This window comes from Euprymna scolopes, chromosome 2 (assembly GCF_053919585.1).
Source record: "Euprymna scolopes isolate OS-2025 chromosome 2, ASM5391958v1, whole genome shotgun sequence".
Classification (NCBI taxonomy): domain Eukaryota; kingdom Metazoa; phylum Mollusca; class Cephalopoda; order Sepiida; family Sepiolidae; genus Euprymna; species Euprymna scolopes.
The window spans coordinates 14901878-14918577 of record NC_136483.1 but is presented as its reverse complement, the minus strand read 5'-3'; the positions used below and the strand labels follow the sequence as shown (position 1 = coordinate 14918577).

General features: G+C 35.4%; 1 protein-coding gene and 1 pseudogene across 5 annotated transcripts in view; both read right to left on the bottom strand.

The window, feature by feature from the left end:
• The window catches only part of LOC145288909 (putative nuclear hormone receptor HR3), a 938903-nt gene that overhangs the window by 482729 nt on the left and 439474 nt on the right, over positions 1–16700 (bottom strand). The window lies entirely within an intron of this gene.
• Positions 10243–10363, bottom strand: LOC145243441 (U2 spliceosomal RNA; annotated as a pseudogene).

Below are 16700 nucleotides of genomic sequence, written 5' to 3'. Positions count from 1 at the left end.
ATCGCCCCCACAACAGTGGAGTTACTATCTTTAAGAGCATATCTGAGAAAATTGACCACATCCTGTCTGCTCATCCTTCGGCTAACATTCACATTTGCGGTGACTTCAATATCCATAATGTAGAATGGCTGACCCACTTAAATAAAACTGATGACGAGGGGAGGTTCTGTCACGATTTTGCATTGCCTATGACCTCACTCAGATTGTTCACGAACCCACCTGTGTGCCCGATACACCCGGTCAATATGCAAGCCTTCTAGACCTTTTCCTCACAACTTCCCCTGAGCTGTGTTCATGCTCCGTTCTATCCCCTCTGGGATCCTCTGACCACTTTGTTGTAGCAGTTAAGATAAAAATGAAATGTAATAAGTCTTCAGACGTACCCCTCCACCGTACTGTATATCGATACTCTATGGCTGACTGGGATAGTTTCCGTACATTCATATCTGACCTACCTCTGCATTCCATGTTTAAAAAGGATGTGTCCTCTATAGTATCAGATCTGACCGAATGGTTAATCATAGGCATAGACCGATTCATACCATCCAAAAAATTCCAACAAAAACCTAACAGCCAGCCATGGTTCTCCCCTGAATGTGCTGCTACCATCGCGCACAGAAATCACTTTTTCCATAGCTACCAACGTAATAGATGTACTGAGACTAAAGCTACTTCAGAACTAACACTGCTTTCAGGACTGCCAGCAACCACTGTAAAAGAATAATAAAACATGCAAGAGAGCTATATGCTCAGTCTGTTAAATCCAAAGTAACTGAGCAGCGGCTAGGTTCCCACCAGTTCTGGCAAATAACAAACAGGATCTTGAACAGAAGTGTGCGTTCTATCCCAACTATCATCAATGGACCTGAGGTCATCTCGTCAGCATCAGACAAGGCCAGACTATCTGCCAAGAACTTGGCAGCTAATTCTACCGTATGCGACAATGATCATCAACTCCCTTTTTTTCCTCCTATAACAGACAACACGCTATGCAACATACAAATATCTGTGTGTGAGGTCGCCAAGTTAATCAAGAACCTTGATTCCAGTAAAGCAACTGGCCCTGATGGTATTCCAGTTAGAGTGCTGAAAAAGCTCCAACCAGAACTTGCCCCCATACTTACAAAACTGTTTAAGCGTTGCCTTAAGGAGAAGTGCTTTCCAACACCCTGGAAAACCTCATCAGTATGCCCTGTATTTAAGAATTCAGGTGAAAAGTCATCTCACTCTCAGTACAGACCAATGTCTCCTGTGTGTCATGAGTAAGTTGTTGGAATCCATATTAAATAAAGAAGTAGTCAGCCACCTCAATAGAAACAACCTTCTTAGTGACATGCAATATGGTTTCCGCTCTGCAATATCTACAGCAGATGTGCTAATGGTTATATCACACAGGATTAGTGAATCTCTTGGAAAAGGTTTCCTTTCCAAGGCCATTGCTCTTGACATATCGAAGGCCTTCGATAGGGTATGGCATAAGGGCCTACTGCACAAGATTTCCAGCTACAGTATTACTGAAATGTTTTCTCAATCATTAAATCATTTCTCTCTGATAGGTTCATAAGAGTAGTGGTTGATGGGCAGAATTAATGCTGGAGTCCCCCAGGGGTCCATCCTGGGCCCAACTCTCTGCCTGATCTACATCAATGATCTCCCAAAACACATACTTAAATCATTCGTTGACACCCATGCTGATGACATTACCATCTAGGGCAACACATTAAAGGCCGTAAATGACAAACTTCTCTCTAATTCTCTCTCCTCTGATCTTGAGCGCGTGGTACAATGGGGGAAGAGGTGGCTGGTCACTTTTAATGCATCTAAAACCAAGCTTCTATCTTTACATCATCAACGCTCTGATCCCCATCTGGCATCAATTGAAATGGATGGCTCTCGTCTTGGAGAGGCTCCATGTTTTGACAAGCTTCTGGGTTTGACCTTTACTCCTGATCTGAAATGGAATATATACATCAAATCTGTTGCCAGGGACGCTGGGAAAATGGTGGGATCCTTCTACCACTCCAGAAGATATCTCACTACTGATGCAATTCTCTATCTGTATAAAAGCCAAGTACATCCAAGGATGGAGTACTGCTGCCACATCTGGGCAGGAGCTGCTAAAAACAGTCTATTCCTGCCTTGACAGAGTACAAAATAGACTTTGTTGTTTAGTGGGGGATGCCCTTTTCTCTTCCCTGCAACCTCTCTCCCACAGAAGAGACGTTGCAAGCCTGTCTTTGTTTTATCGCTATTTCCATGGCAGGTGCTCATCTGAGCTCCAATTCCTCGCCCCCCCCCTCGCCAATCTTTCACTAGAAACACCCGTCTGGCTGAAACTACCGTCAATAATTTTCCCTACTCTTTATCTGTGCCTAAATCCAAATGTAGATTCCATGAGCAAAGCTTCTTTCTTAGAACTGCACGCCATTGGAACTCTCTGCCGCTTGCCTGTTTCCCTCCTGACTACAACTTGGGCGTCTTCAAGTTCAACATAAACAAAATCCTGACAAACAGCCCCCATAAGTAAGACACTCTATCAAAACCGCCTAATACTACAATACTACCTCATTGATTACTGTACACGCAATAACCCTCATCCCTGAGTGGCCTTCGGGCCTTGATAAGTGGTGACGCCCATGTAAAAAAAAAAAAAAAATATGGCTCTTAACTAACCAGAATACACTCTCAGAAAGATATTTTGCAGTGATTGTGGGGGCATTACTCTTAGAAAGGAATTCTACCAAAAGGAAAGAATTACTCAAGAAAACACTGCTCCAAAAAAAAATATTACTATTTGTCATTGGTAATCTTTTTGTTCTTAATTGACTCTCAACTATTGTCTTCTAGTATCTATTTGGGGAGAAAAATATATAGGAGAAATAAGGTTTGGATTTTTGAAGAATCAGATTAATTAATCTGATTGAAGATTAACTCATACTAGAGTACACCATGGCCATCTGATTAATCAGATTGAGACTTGGAAACCTCCTGTCTAGCTAAAGACAGGATTGGATGAATGTCTAGGCACAAGGATCCCACCTATGGCATCACAGGTTGCCATGCACAGCCAACAGGTAATCCCATTTTCGAGGCGGGGGGGGGGGTACCTCTCTGCATAGGTTTGCAGTTGGTCAATTTTTTGTCTCTGTCGACATAGTGATAGGTTCTTGGTTTGTATCCCTCGCACATGTGTGAAAAAGGTTCAGGAATGACAAGACTTCACATAAAAACACTGCATCCAGTTCTGCCATTAATCTTTTGTTTTAACAAATTCTGGGAGGAGGTGGGAGGAAATAAATAGATATTGTTTATGCTTATAAAATAAAATGATTTTAGTTTTCAATAAAAATAAGATATTTTGAAGACGAGACAACTAACAAAAAGAAATCTAAAATGTGTGAATTTGTCTCATGTGACAATAAAATAAATAAAAAAATATTGCCCAGTGTTGCCATTAGACAGTAAATATTAATTTAAATGTGCTCAGTCTATTGGAGATACAACCATATATAAACAAATTGTTGAAAACAACAATGATGTAATATACATTTGACTACATTACTATTTATACAAACTATGAGTAAAATAATTTTAGTAAATTCAAGTGCATATTAATAAAACATTTAAGATTGGAGAGAATATGAATCTTTATTTTCTTCAATACTAGTAGCATTACAAGCATATGCTGTATTTCTATGGACATCGGCAATATTACATACCTAATGTGGTTCAACAAGTCATATCTTTTTTTATTTTTGGGTCAATTTTTAAAAGAATTACATTGCGGAAAAGAGAATAGAATAATCATTCCAATGATGTTAATTTATTTTTCTTTTATGCGTTCAATGTTTTTATGCTTCAAGTTAAAAATGGGGGGGGGGGGGAATCGGTACAAATGACAACAGCAAAAAGGGAAACTTTTTTCAATGTTTACATTTCATACGTTATGTTTGGATACATATGCGCAGGGTCAAATTTGATTGGATATGGCTGAAATTTTACAGGCTATATAAGCATAGAAGTCCATCTCTAATGGACTTTGATTTATATTTTTACGACCACTGGAAGCAAAGATACGACCGAGCAAAGTTAACGAAGAAATAAGAATATTTCAAAATTGATAAGATAAATCCGTATATATCATCCATTTTCATATAGATAATAGTTTCAGAATTATTTTCATGTATGATATGTAAATATTTGAGAATTATTAATTGTGCGAAAATTTCTTTAAAATGTTTTTTTTTTTTTTTTTATTAGAAATTCAAATCCACTTGGGGGAAACGGCTCGCTACGCGCTCAGCTCAGCTGACTAAAGAACAATAAAAAAAAACTTTTTTTCTGCTTTCAAAACGAAAAAAAATTATTTTCAAGTTTTTCAAATTTAATTTCCAAACAATACTATTTTGTTTTTAACGTTTTAGTACACATGCACTAAAAGCGTTGGAAAACAACAAAATGTACTAAGTACATGCGTTTCTGTTATTGTATTTTCCTACTTGTACTTAAGGTAGAATTATTTTTTAGTGGTAAAAAAAAAACAAAAAAAAATATATAACAAATAAAAGGTACTTGTGCACTTATGTTACCATGCTGAAATACTAACATTTAGAAACCCATTCTTAACATGGGGAAGGAAGGGTGTTTTATTAACTATTCTGTACAAATAAAATATATTGTGAAACTTGAATTTATTTTTAACTCATTGTTAAGACCATTTTTTTTAATCTGTAAAACAAACCTGTTTTGTTTTTTTCTGTTTTTTTTTTTAACTGAGGATATCTAAATAATAATAATATTAATAATTTGATAGTCCGATAAAGAATTTCATTGTGATTTTGTAAATTTTTACCTTGTTTCCACCTTAACATTTTTCTTTAAAATGACTACCTCCGAAGGTTTTCGGGTATGCTGAAAACGAATATTGCATTTAAATTTTCTGCAAGTAAGTAGTATTCCGGATATTAAGCAATGTCATTTCTTATGTCATTGTTGGTGGCCATGGGCCGCCATGGCCACTGGCCATCTTAGTACGTGCATTTGCGCATAGTTTCTCGGGGTTACGTTTGCGCACTCGCGCAAACCAAGATACCCACGAGTGATAACATAAAAAATGACATTGCTCCGGAAAACAACTTATTTCCAGAAAATTCAAATGCGATATTCGTTTTCAGCATACCCTAAAACCTACAAAAGCAATCATTTTAAATGTTCAGGTGGAAACAAGGTAAAAAAAATTACCGCTTTATTTCTTTGTTTGAAAAACTACCATCAACTGGTGAATATATAGTTGTTGCTTATCAGGATTCCTGGTATCCTAGTACTGTGAAAGCTACATCAAGGGTTCATGTAGAGTACAATTTATGGTTGCATCTCAGAAAATAGGGGTATATTTTGGGCTAGATAGGGAGAATTTATAAAATTGAAAATTGGACTGGTCCCAAAATGCACTTCTGATCGACTATGGGAATTTCCATCTTTTACAGAAATCCAAAATCCACGCGAAAACTTTTCTTCGATTTATTTCTGAGATTAATTCATATCTACTCAATTTTTTTTTTCTTTGAGGGGAGTAGTAAATACCGGCCATTAATGCTATTTAGACATTCAATAGCTACACCCCAGATTAAGCTCTCCTTTGGTGAGGAGGCAGGAAAATGCCTTCTCTCCATAAAGCTATACTTAAATATCACTATAATACTTAGTTTTGTCATTGAATAAACACCCACTGTATGATACCATGCACCAGTTAAAAAAAAAAAAAATTGAAATTTGTACATCTTAATTTATAATTCATGGCTTATGGTAAAGAGATACATCAGATTTGACTGCATAATGAGAAAGAGCACACAATTTTACATAAGAGTGCCAAGTTTCATGAGAATAGATTGAAAAATAAATAAATAGTGGTGAAATTAGTGAATTTCTTGAAATGTTGAGGTCCGTAATTTAGCCGACTTTTTCTAAAGAAAAATGTCCACGGAAAAGCATAAATTTTGGCACTTAAAATTCTCATAACTTTTGAACTACTGATGGTATTTGCATAATTCAAACGGTTTTTAGCATCTTTTACATAGTTCTTTTTATGCAAGTTGATAAAATAGGAATTATCTAAAAAGAAAAAAATCAACTTGTAATGCTAATACTAGCAATTCAGCCCAACTTTGCTCGGGCCTGTGTACTGTTCATAACTTTATGTGCATATGTATACATACATATTAAAATGTTTGACTCATGTCCAGGAAACCTACATCTAAAATTTCAAATGTTTAGACCCAAAATTGGCGGAGGAGTTTGATAGAGTTAGCAAAGGTCAACTCTTTCAACTTTGACCTCTTGGCAGCCAAATTTTCGCCCAAAAACTGATTAAAAAGCTTGCCCTATGTCTGAATACACTTTATGTAACATTTCAAGTGTTTAGACCCAAAATTGGCAGAGGAGTTTGATAGAGTTTTCAAAGGTCAAATCGTTAAACTTTGACTCCTTGACAGCAAAATTTCAGGCCGAAAACCGATTAAAAATATTTTTCCTTAATCTCAATATCCCTTATGTCAAATCTAGAGTCTGTAGACTGAAAATTGACAGAGTAATTTGGTAGAGAAATGTACATACACAGACATACAAACAATTTCACTTTTATAGATATAGAGATAAGTAAATCAACCATATACATACTAAACCTGATTTCAAAAAAATATTTATATATATATATATATATATATATCATTATATATAGTAGTGGTGAAGGGAAATTTATCGTTGATCATTGTGGTTTGCAGTCAGCTGTAACAACAAGGTTCAGAAATCATCTTTTGTCTTTATTTTATGTACAACAAGTAAACCCATCTAACTTCTCACACAACACTGATTTTCGGGGAAGTTGATTAGTCATATACCAGTTCACACCAATGAGTATAAATGCTGAGTATACACACGCACACAAAAAAAATTGCAAATAGGTTGGTATCGGATCAACTTCTTTTTATCTATCAGTCTTCACTAATATTAAATAACAGTTCAGAAAAACCTTACAGTAAAATGTCATTTTTATTTCACCTGTAGACAAATTCACTTTTAATGTTATAACTATTTCATACTAATTCTACTAAGTTACATAAAACAAATATATGGTGGATCTTACAAAAATCATTTATATCAATTACTGATTAAAATCCCCCTAGTGAGGGCAACCTTGGTGTGGTTAGGGGGATTGCATGTCTCTATGACCTGGATAGCTATGCTGGTGGGAGATTTGTCTCCTGGTAGGGTCACCCAAGCCAGACAGGTTGAAGGGTAGAGATCAGACTAAGAGCACTCACTGGTCCTCCAGGTTGGAAGTTAGAATAAGGCCAACACCCCAATTACGTAAAAGAAAGTTACAGAAACCGCAACAACATTATCTGTGGACTTCTTGGTCCGGGAAAGGTCCTAATAGAGTTCATAACGTGAGCCTCCAGGAGGCCAGTGCGCCGACAACCCTTCAGACAATTGCCCACACCTTGCAGAAGCCTGCATCCAACATCGCCAAGAAGACCCTTGAATGGAACCTACAAGGCAAGTGTAAAATTGGTGGCCCGAGGCAGACATGGAAAAGAAGCACTGAGGCTGAGACTAGAGCTGCCGGAATGACATGGGCCAAACTGAAGAGGACAACCAGAACTGGGTCTGTTAGAGAAGCATCTTTATGGCCCTATGTTCCCCAAGAAATCAAGAGGCCTAAACTAAACTGATTTAAATGATAACATACATTGTAAAAACATTATGCCAACCTGGTGTTGGTTGGAAATATTTAAATTTTATTTATATTTATTCTGATATTAAAAGTGTACTGTAGCGAATTAATTTTGTAAGAAAATTATTTTGATAATTTCACTGTTGAAACAGTTAATTTGAGAAATGGGAATAACATGCAATAAAAAATAACAGGAAAACGTTTTTACATCAAATTCAACATAAAAATATTTTGGAATATTGTGTCAGCATCAGAGTCATTGTTGTAGATCATAATTAGTTGTTTAATCATCCTATAATATGCAGTAATGTATGTTTTACATGCTGGCATGTATTGGATATCTTTAAGAAATTGACGTTCAAAGTAACCAATCTCTGGCTAAGTTTATATTTATCCCTCAGGTTCATTTTCAGTTTCAGAGTTATTCCCCTTTACTGTCCAGATTTAATTTTCCTCTGAGGTCATCAGATCTAAGCCTGTCTTTTAGACTCACATTACACATCCATTGTATCATTCTTATACCATTTCTCTCTATGCAACACATGTCCTCAATCCTCAATTAACTTTCATATATCATAACACAGTGTACACAAGCCTGATATGCTTTTCCATTGGTAGATAGTGGTAACATTCTTCTGGCTAGTAATAGCAAAGTTCCCTCAACTTACTCCATCCACTCCTATTTTGTGCATTCACAACAGCACCTGCCCCATCCTGTGTTCCAATGGCATCATCAAGGCAACAAAACGCCTGGACAACCTTAATAACGTCGCCATCTAGCTATACATTTTACACATTTGAGTTCTCATCCATCTCCATCGTCTCACACATCTTGCACACAAATTGGTTATTCTCTCTCAATCTACTAGTAATTCCTTTGCAATTCTTGTATACCTAATGCTTACAGGTACCACAAAAAATTGAATTGCATCAGACTCCCTTTCTACAAAATGAGCTAGAAACTTCCCTTTTGGGGAGCTTTCCAACACTGCAACCACTTATCTTTGTCACATTAACTTTCAGATCTTTACTTTTCATACTATTCTTCCAAATATTATTCCAAATATTAAACTGAACAAGTTAATTAATTCTAACATAATTCCAAGTTAATTCTAACAGAACTTTGAGCATTTCTTCACCACCACTCATTTGCTATTACTTTACAAAAAGCCTATCAGACAAACTCTCTTGGCACTCTGATAGAGGTTTTTCTTCTTACCAAGGTACTTCTCTTACATCTATCTCAGGATAAATATAACACCAGAGGTACTTTGCCAAGCATAAAACCAATTACATTTCACTTATGCTTTTCTGACCTCTTATTTGTTGTTCATTCTCTCAATCAGTTTCTGGACCTCATCCATCAATTTGAAACCTCTGTATTTACCTATATCTAGCCCTTTTCCTTTACCATTTCACAAGTGAAATACATTGCTAGTCTTTTGGGATAACCTTTTTTTTATGATTTGATTTGTCAAGTCTGATTATCTCAATGCCTGTTTACACATTATTTTAATGTAATTAAACTAAGCTTCTACATATTACTTATTTCTACTGAAACCAAGTATTAGTGAAGAAATATAGTTTCTGTAATCTTATTAAAAAAAACTGACAGCATGCTCACAAGTTTACATTCATCTTATTCTATTTGCTGCCAACCACCTCATGTCCTCTCACCAACGGTCTTTTTATAATGTCTTTTTAGGGAAGCTAATTCATTTATATGCAAATCAATGAATATCAAACTACAGTTTCATAGCAGTAAAACCAACTAATTTACTCCCTTCCAGAAAAAAATTATACTTTTTTATTTCATTTATTTTTTGCCATAACATGTAAAAAGCCCGGAAAACGTGTTGGTAAAATTACTTTGAACCATAAAAACAATTTTTTATAATTTAGAGGTGCATTTGAATTTAACATGAAATGATCACCAACTTATGAGCCACGAAATGGTAACGATTACTCGTTTTCATTTTTAAGGGAACTGAAAAAAATGAGTAGTTTCCGGCCAGCAGCACTCATCTGCAAAAGTAACAAGTCATTTCTGCTATAGAGGCCTACAGCATGCTTACTGGGATTTGGAAAAAAAAAAAGATAATTCTCAAAACAGAAAATGGGTGTTAATCGTTCTCAAACTTAGACTTCAGCAATGCCCCTTCTCTTGTTTTCTCACTTTTTTTTTAAAAACCATTTGTATCGATTAGACACTACACTTATCATAAAACAAGGCCGATAGCCATTAGTCGCATGCTCTCATGTAATGAATGAATGCGTGAATGTAGGATTAACATGAAATTCTTAAAGATAAACTAAAATAACCAAAAAATGGGCTGAAATGACTTAAATAAATAAAAAGTAAATGACTTAGAATGACTTTAATGAACTTAAGGATAAATTGAATGACCTTAAGAATGACTTGAATGCTTAAAAAATAACTGGAATCCTTCAAAAACAACTTGAATGATCTGGAGAATGACTTGAATGGCTTTGAGACTGACTGGTTGTAAAGTAGGTGATCATTTTACATTAAATTAATACAGTGATCCCCCACTTTATCTTACAATAAGTACAGCATGTAGTAAGAACAGATACTACACTTTGATATTGGCCAAAAGGCCAAGAAAAGGGGGGTATTTATTTGCTCACCCACAAATTAGGCACAAGGCCGATTTTAATGTAAGGAGTGAAGAGGAAATGGGGACAAACTCCCCAGGGAGTAGGGAAGCTGGATAGTGACAATTGGTATAAAGGGTTGCCCCTACATTGACCAAGGTCTTTGCCTCCACATATGGTCTTTGCTTGCAGTATCTGCCGGAAAAGATACTACACTTTGATCTTGGCCAAAAGGCCAAGAAAAGCTTAAAAAGCTAAGAACAGCATCTATTAACAACAGACCTTTGATCTTATCAAAAAGGCAAAGCACAAAAGTGTTACGGACAGACCAACCAACAGACGGCGTGACTTATAGAGTCACTTACACGCGACTAAAAAATTTAGAAAAATATATTATTTGCAAAGTTTTCAGTGGGATAGGATGCATCACTTAAACTTATAGTAAAATAAGAAATGTTTCATGGAAAACGGAAACTAGAAACATTAAAATTGGTTTTGGCAAATTAGATTTGGTAATCATCATAAAAAAAAAACCGGGTTTAGCTGGTTGCATAAAATCTGTTTTGAGCTCTAGTGCTTACCTAGCACATTTAAAGTTTCTTGCAGGGTTGTGGAGTCGGAGTCGGAGTCGGATTTCTAAAAGTACTAAGAGTTGGAGTTGGAATTTTTTTCCGACTCCGACTCCTTAAGTCCACAAAAAAATTTTTTTTAAATGGTTTTCCAGACACTATTTCAACCACAGACTTAGAGGGAACCTGCGATGAAGAGGATTTTGAAAAGCTTTTGGATCAAGAAGATCATATAGCAAGGTCAAAGCGGCGTAAGCTACAGGAAACAGCTAAAACGCTATCTTCAGTGAATAAAGCCTTAGCAAGTTTCAAGCTAGACTTTCATGCTGCATTACAGCAAATAGAACAACTAGATAGAAAGTCTAAGTTAAATGTTCATGAAGCTATAAAGCAGTACCCTGCGATAGTGAAAGAATCTGCAATGTTGGCAGCAGCACTTCCTCCAACACAAGTGAGTGTTGAACGTTTGTTTCCAGCGCTAAGGCTAATCAGGACAGACCAAAGGGCTGCAATGAAAGAGAAACTCACTGAAGCCATCTTGTTTTTGAGAGTAAATTATTAAATTCTTATTTGCAACTTTCAATTCTATAATTATAAATAAAGCCTGTTTTTTATGTTTACAAATAAGACATTTTTATAGATTGATTTTTTTCCTAATATTTTGATAGATTTATGAGAATGGACAAATGCAATAACAGATGAGTTTTTCGGGAGAGGAGAGGGTACAAAGGAATATATATATATATATAAGAAATAAAATGGAGGTGGAAGGACATTTTATTTCATATCGTCGGATTTAATCCAGCTCAACAATCATATATATATATATGTACATGTATATATATGTATATGTGTATATATATATGTATGCATATGTATGTGTATATATATGTATATGTGTATATATATGTATATGATATTTCAATAATAAGCAATCCATGCTACTATAGCACTTTATGGCTTTTTCCTGTTTTACCTTTGATCCTCATTCCATAAAGGCAATATTATCTTTTAAAATATTCTCTGTATAATGTCTTTATCCCCCTCTTCTGATGAGAAGCGTTTGGCTTCGAAATGCCATGGCCTAAAGAGGTTTCCCTATCCCTAAATATTGTATTCTATTTTGAACTGATAGCATAATAAAATTTAATTGTAAACTTTTTATCTCTTTGTTATCTAAACTTATTCTATAAAGCTGGTTGAGTTTATATGTGAGCATATTTATCATGCAAGTGAATGTTAAACGTCGAAAATGATATACATGAAAAGTAATTATAAAATGCATGCTGAATAGATGTGGGAGGCTGGTATATGGATCTGCAAAATAGATTTTCACATAGGGTCAAGGAGTCCGGAGTTGGAGTAAGATATTAAAGGAGTCGGACTTTTACCATCTGACTCCGTAACTCTGGTTTCTTGATCCTTCCTTACCTATATATTAAAGCTACCAGTGATAACATGAGAAACTTCAATATTATTTGTTTGCGAGATAAATAGTACACAAGTTTTTTATGTTCACTGGAATTCAAAGTTGGAGCATAGACATTAATCAAGGTCAAATACCTATTCTATATCGATGTAAACATGTGCTGAACTGCATGTTTTACAGGTACATGCGAGAAGTGAGTTCTCCAGATGATAGATGCTCAGCCAAAGGAAAGAAGTGGGTGGGTGATATCTCTCATTACTATCAAAGAGATGTTTCTTTTTGTTTGGAATAAAATAAGTACCTCATTGAATGAGGAATTATACTGAGACCAACCTATTTTTCTTAAATAGGTTGGTCTCAGTATAATTCCTCAGTAATGTTCCTAGATGGCCTCTAGATAAAACCCTTGAGTTATGGTTATGGTTGTGGCATTCATCCTAAGTTGATTAGGCCAGCTCTTTCAAACAAGTTCACAATGCCCTGAATACTGGCTGACCAAGCACAGAGATCCAAGGCTGCTTCCACTATGAATGCACGCCATTTTTGGTTCCAGTGATGAATCCCGAAAAGATAAGGGTGCAGAATCAGGTCACCATCCTGAACCAGGTTTTGAGTTGGCCACCACAATATTTTTTCTAGTTTAATTTTATGTAGATGAGGTAAAAAATAAAAGGAGTGAAAGCCTTTCTGAAAATTCGGATATATCTGATTTTCATGAAATTGTAACAATAAGTGTTAGGTTGGTGCAAAAATAATGCTGCTTTTTGACATTCAACTTCATGTCAAAAAACGACATTATTTTTTGCACCAATCTAATATTAGACATTAGGTAGCAAATATTCCTCAAATGTTTATCTTTGGTAGTATATTTTAAATGAGTTTTAAGGAGCATATGGACACACCTCCCATTTAAAAATGCAAATATGTCAGATCTGCAATAAATTTGATTTATAATCGTTAGACACTAATGAAGAAAGATTCCCTGAATTTTCATCTTCTTAAGGCCCCTTAAATTTTACACATTTTCTAGAATCAAAATCGTGCAATGGGTTCTGATCAAAATTGGGACAAGAATTTTAGACATAAGGTTTAGTAGCATTACGTGTTGATTTTAATCTTCATAAAGGGACATTAAAAGTGGTGTAAAACTGTTCTATTCAGAAAAGTAATTTGACCTGTACTGGAACAGGTATTTTTCTAGTAATATATATATAGGGGGTGGACATAGATATAATGCTGAAATTTATTTTTGACAATAAATTATCTATCATGCAACTGTTTTCTTTTTGATTGACACTCATGTTTGCATAGCTAATACTATTAAATAAAGAGATAATTTAGTCCATGGTGTCGAAAATAATCAAAGAAAACTAAAAAATGAAAAACGAGACTTGAAGAGAATTCGAACCTGTATTTCCAAAAAGGTGACCACATAATGAGAGTGTCAGTGAAAAAGTTAAAAATTTATTGTAGGAAATAAATTCCAATATTAAATATCTAACAAGTTCACTGTATATTACTGTTATATGCAATAATATCTAAGAAAGAAGTGTCAAAATACATTTAATAGGGGACTATTTTTTAACCAGACTCCACACTCACCAGGGTCTTCTGTTTTTAGTAAACTAGTTTTTCAAAAATAGTAGTTAGCTGTGGTTTAATCTCTGAATACCACTTAATGAATGGGTCAGATGCATTTTGATTGTGTTGTGGGCTAATAATATCCAATCATTTGGCACTTCTACACTATTGGGACGAGATTTTGTAGATAAATGGAGTTTTCAGATAAAAAACAATGGTTTCAACTGATTTTTTTGTCAATTCTAATAAATTACAATAGTAGCTTCCAAATTAAACAGTCGGAATTATCTGAATATTACTGAATTATTAAAAAAAAAAACTTTAATCATGGTAGTAATTGAAAAATTGCTGCCATCTTGTTTAAATATGAACGAAAAATTACCTCCCTTTTAACAACTATGTTCTACGATCGTTTCCTTCAAATTCTATTTTTTTTAAATTTTTTATTTATTTTTTATTGCATTTTCACTCCAAATAAGGCACATTGCCACTTTGATGTAGGGGGCTACTATCAGGGGCAGCAACTGCTGCGGCACTATGCTGGGATTTGTGCAGCAAAATGTCGGTTCACGTTACACTTGAACTTCTGCATGTCAGTACAGTTAGGGAAGCAGGGACCTGGAATGGAATTCCAGAGTCTAGCGGTTCTGGGGAAGAAACTATTGGAGTAGAAAGATCTTTTACATCTAGGGATCTCTACTGTGAGGGATTTAGCTGCCTGTCGGGTTTGTCAAGGGTGTCTACGTGGTGGGGGCACAAGTGTCTGCAGTTCGTCAGAGCATTCACCATTAAAATACTTGTAGAACAGGCAGAGGGATGCAACGTTTTGTCGATGGGACAGAGGCTGAAGCTTAGATGCCAGTTCAGGGCCTATCAGAGTGGCGACTCTCTTTTGAACCTTGTCTAGGAGCAAGAGACTAGCAGCAGATGCACCAGCCCAAATGTGACAACAATACTCCATACATGGGTGAATGGTGGCCTATAGAGGTACAGGATACTTTCAGGTGTCAGTAGTTTTCTAGTACGGTAGAGAGAGCCTACCTTTTTCGCAGCGGCCCTGGCAATGTTTTCAATATAAGTGTTCCAACTCATGTTTCCTGTGAACATTAGGCCAAGCAGTTTGAAAGCTGTCCTCTCAGACGGGGAATCACTGGCAATTGCCATTGGTGGCAGAGTAGGTTTCTTGTCATTATTGAAGGAAACCAGTTTAGTCTTGGCAGCATTGAATGCGACCATCCATTTATGTCCCCATTCCACTACAGATTGGAGGTCATCCTCTTGTGTTTTTGCCATTTGTTTAGTTATGTGTTCATTTGTTTTCCTGTCATGCCTGTTATAGAGTGTGGTGTCATCATTTTCTACCTTATTGAGGTGTGTATATATATATATATATATATATATATATATTATATAAAAAAAAAAAAATTACTTGATTCCTCCAGCCTTGACAGACGTGTTTTAAATATTCTCTCCAGTGCTTTTTCTTTTAATGATTTGGAATTCATTCCATTTGCGCTTTTTTCCGAGGAACTCTGCCTTTTGGATCATTTTAGACCATTTGGAATTTACCCATTGGATTGGAAATTTTAAATTCGACCGTTTTGGATTTTACCATTCTTGCATTTTTTACCCTTCACCGGACTATCCATTCATGTGAAATCTTTTTATCATTTTTCTTTTACCTCCTATTCCCCTTACCTCACCCTTTTTTTTAACCAAGTAAGATCTGTGACTTACTGGTAGTTTCATTAAATACTTTTATATGCAAAATCCGATCCTGGATTTTGCTAATTCCTGCCCTGTGATGAGAAGGAGAGTATTTCTTCGAAACTCCGCGGATTAAGGACTATCCACTTATCTTGTGCTTCCTTTTTTAAAATTAAATGTTTTTAACTCTTTTTCAAAATGTCTTTTAACATGTTTTATTAATCATTTATTCATATAAATATATATGTGTGTGTGTGTGTGTGTATATATATATGTGTATATATATAAATATGTATATATATGTGTATATATATATAAATATGTGTATATATATAAATATGTATATATATGTGTATATATATATAAATATGTATACATATATAAATATGTATATATATATATATATATATATATATTTTTAAAACAAGTAATTGGCGGAAGGTTCTCGAGAGCTCTTTCGTCTATCATCTCGTCAGGAGTAAATCGATAGCAACCTAAATAATACTGTAACGAAAATAAAGAGTTCTATTGGGGAACTTATTAAATGTGCCAAACGTACGGGGACACTAATTAAATTTATTTACGTTTAAAAATGATTAAAATATTGGCACAATGATGGAGAAAAAAAAAAAAAAAAAAAAAAAAAAAAAGCGGGAGAAAAAAAAATTCAAATTTCCCCAAAGAGAAACAATGCGTTTGATGTTTCTTTTTGCCGGCACAAGGAAGGTTGACGCACCGCAATAGAGACGGCCTCCAAAATCTTTAAATGGTTTTTGGATTTTCTATGTAGCACCTCGAACCAATCTATTTTATATCTATCGGCACAGCACGGGTTGTTAACCAAATGCTGGCCAATAGCAGAGTCCAAGGCTGCAGAAGGAGGGAGACCACCAGACCCCATCCTCCCTTGTCTGATCTTCGATGGAACATGCTGGTTTATACGAGTCAAAAGGTGCAGGGATGTTCGCCCAACATAACCAGCATCGCACTGGCATCTAAACTGATATACAATATTACTAATTTGGATGTAAGGCAAACTATCCTTGCGGGAAGACGAAAAAGCAGG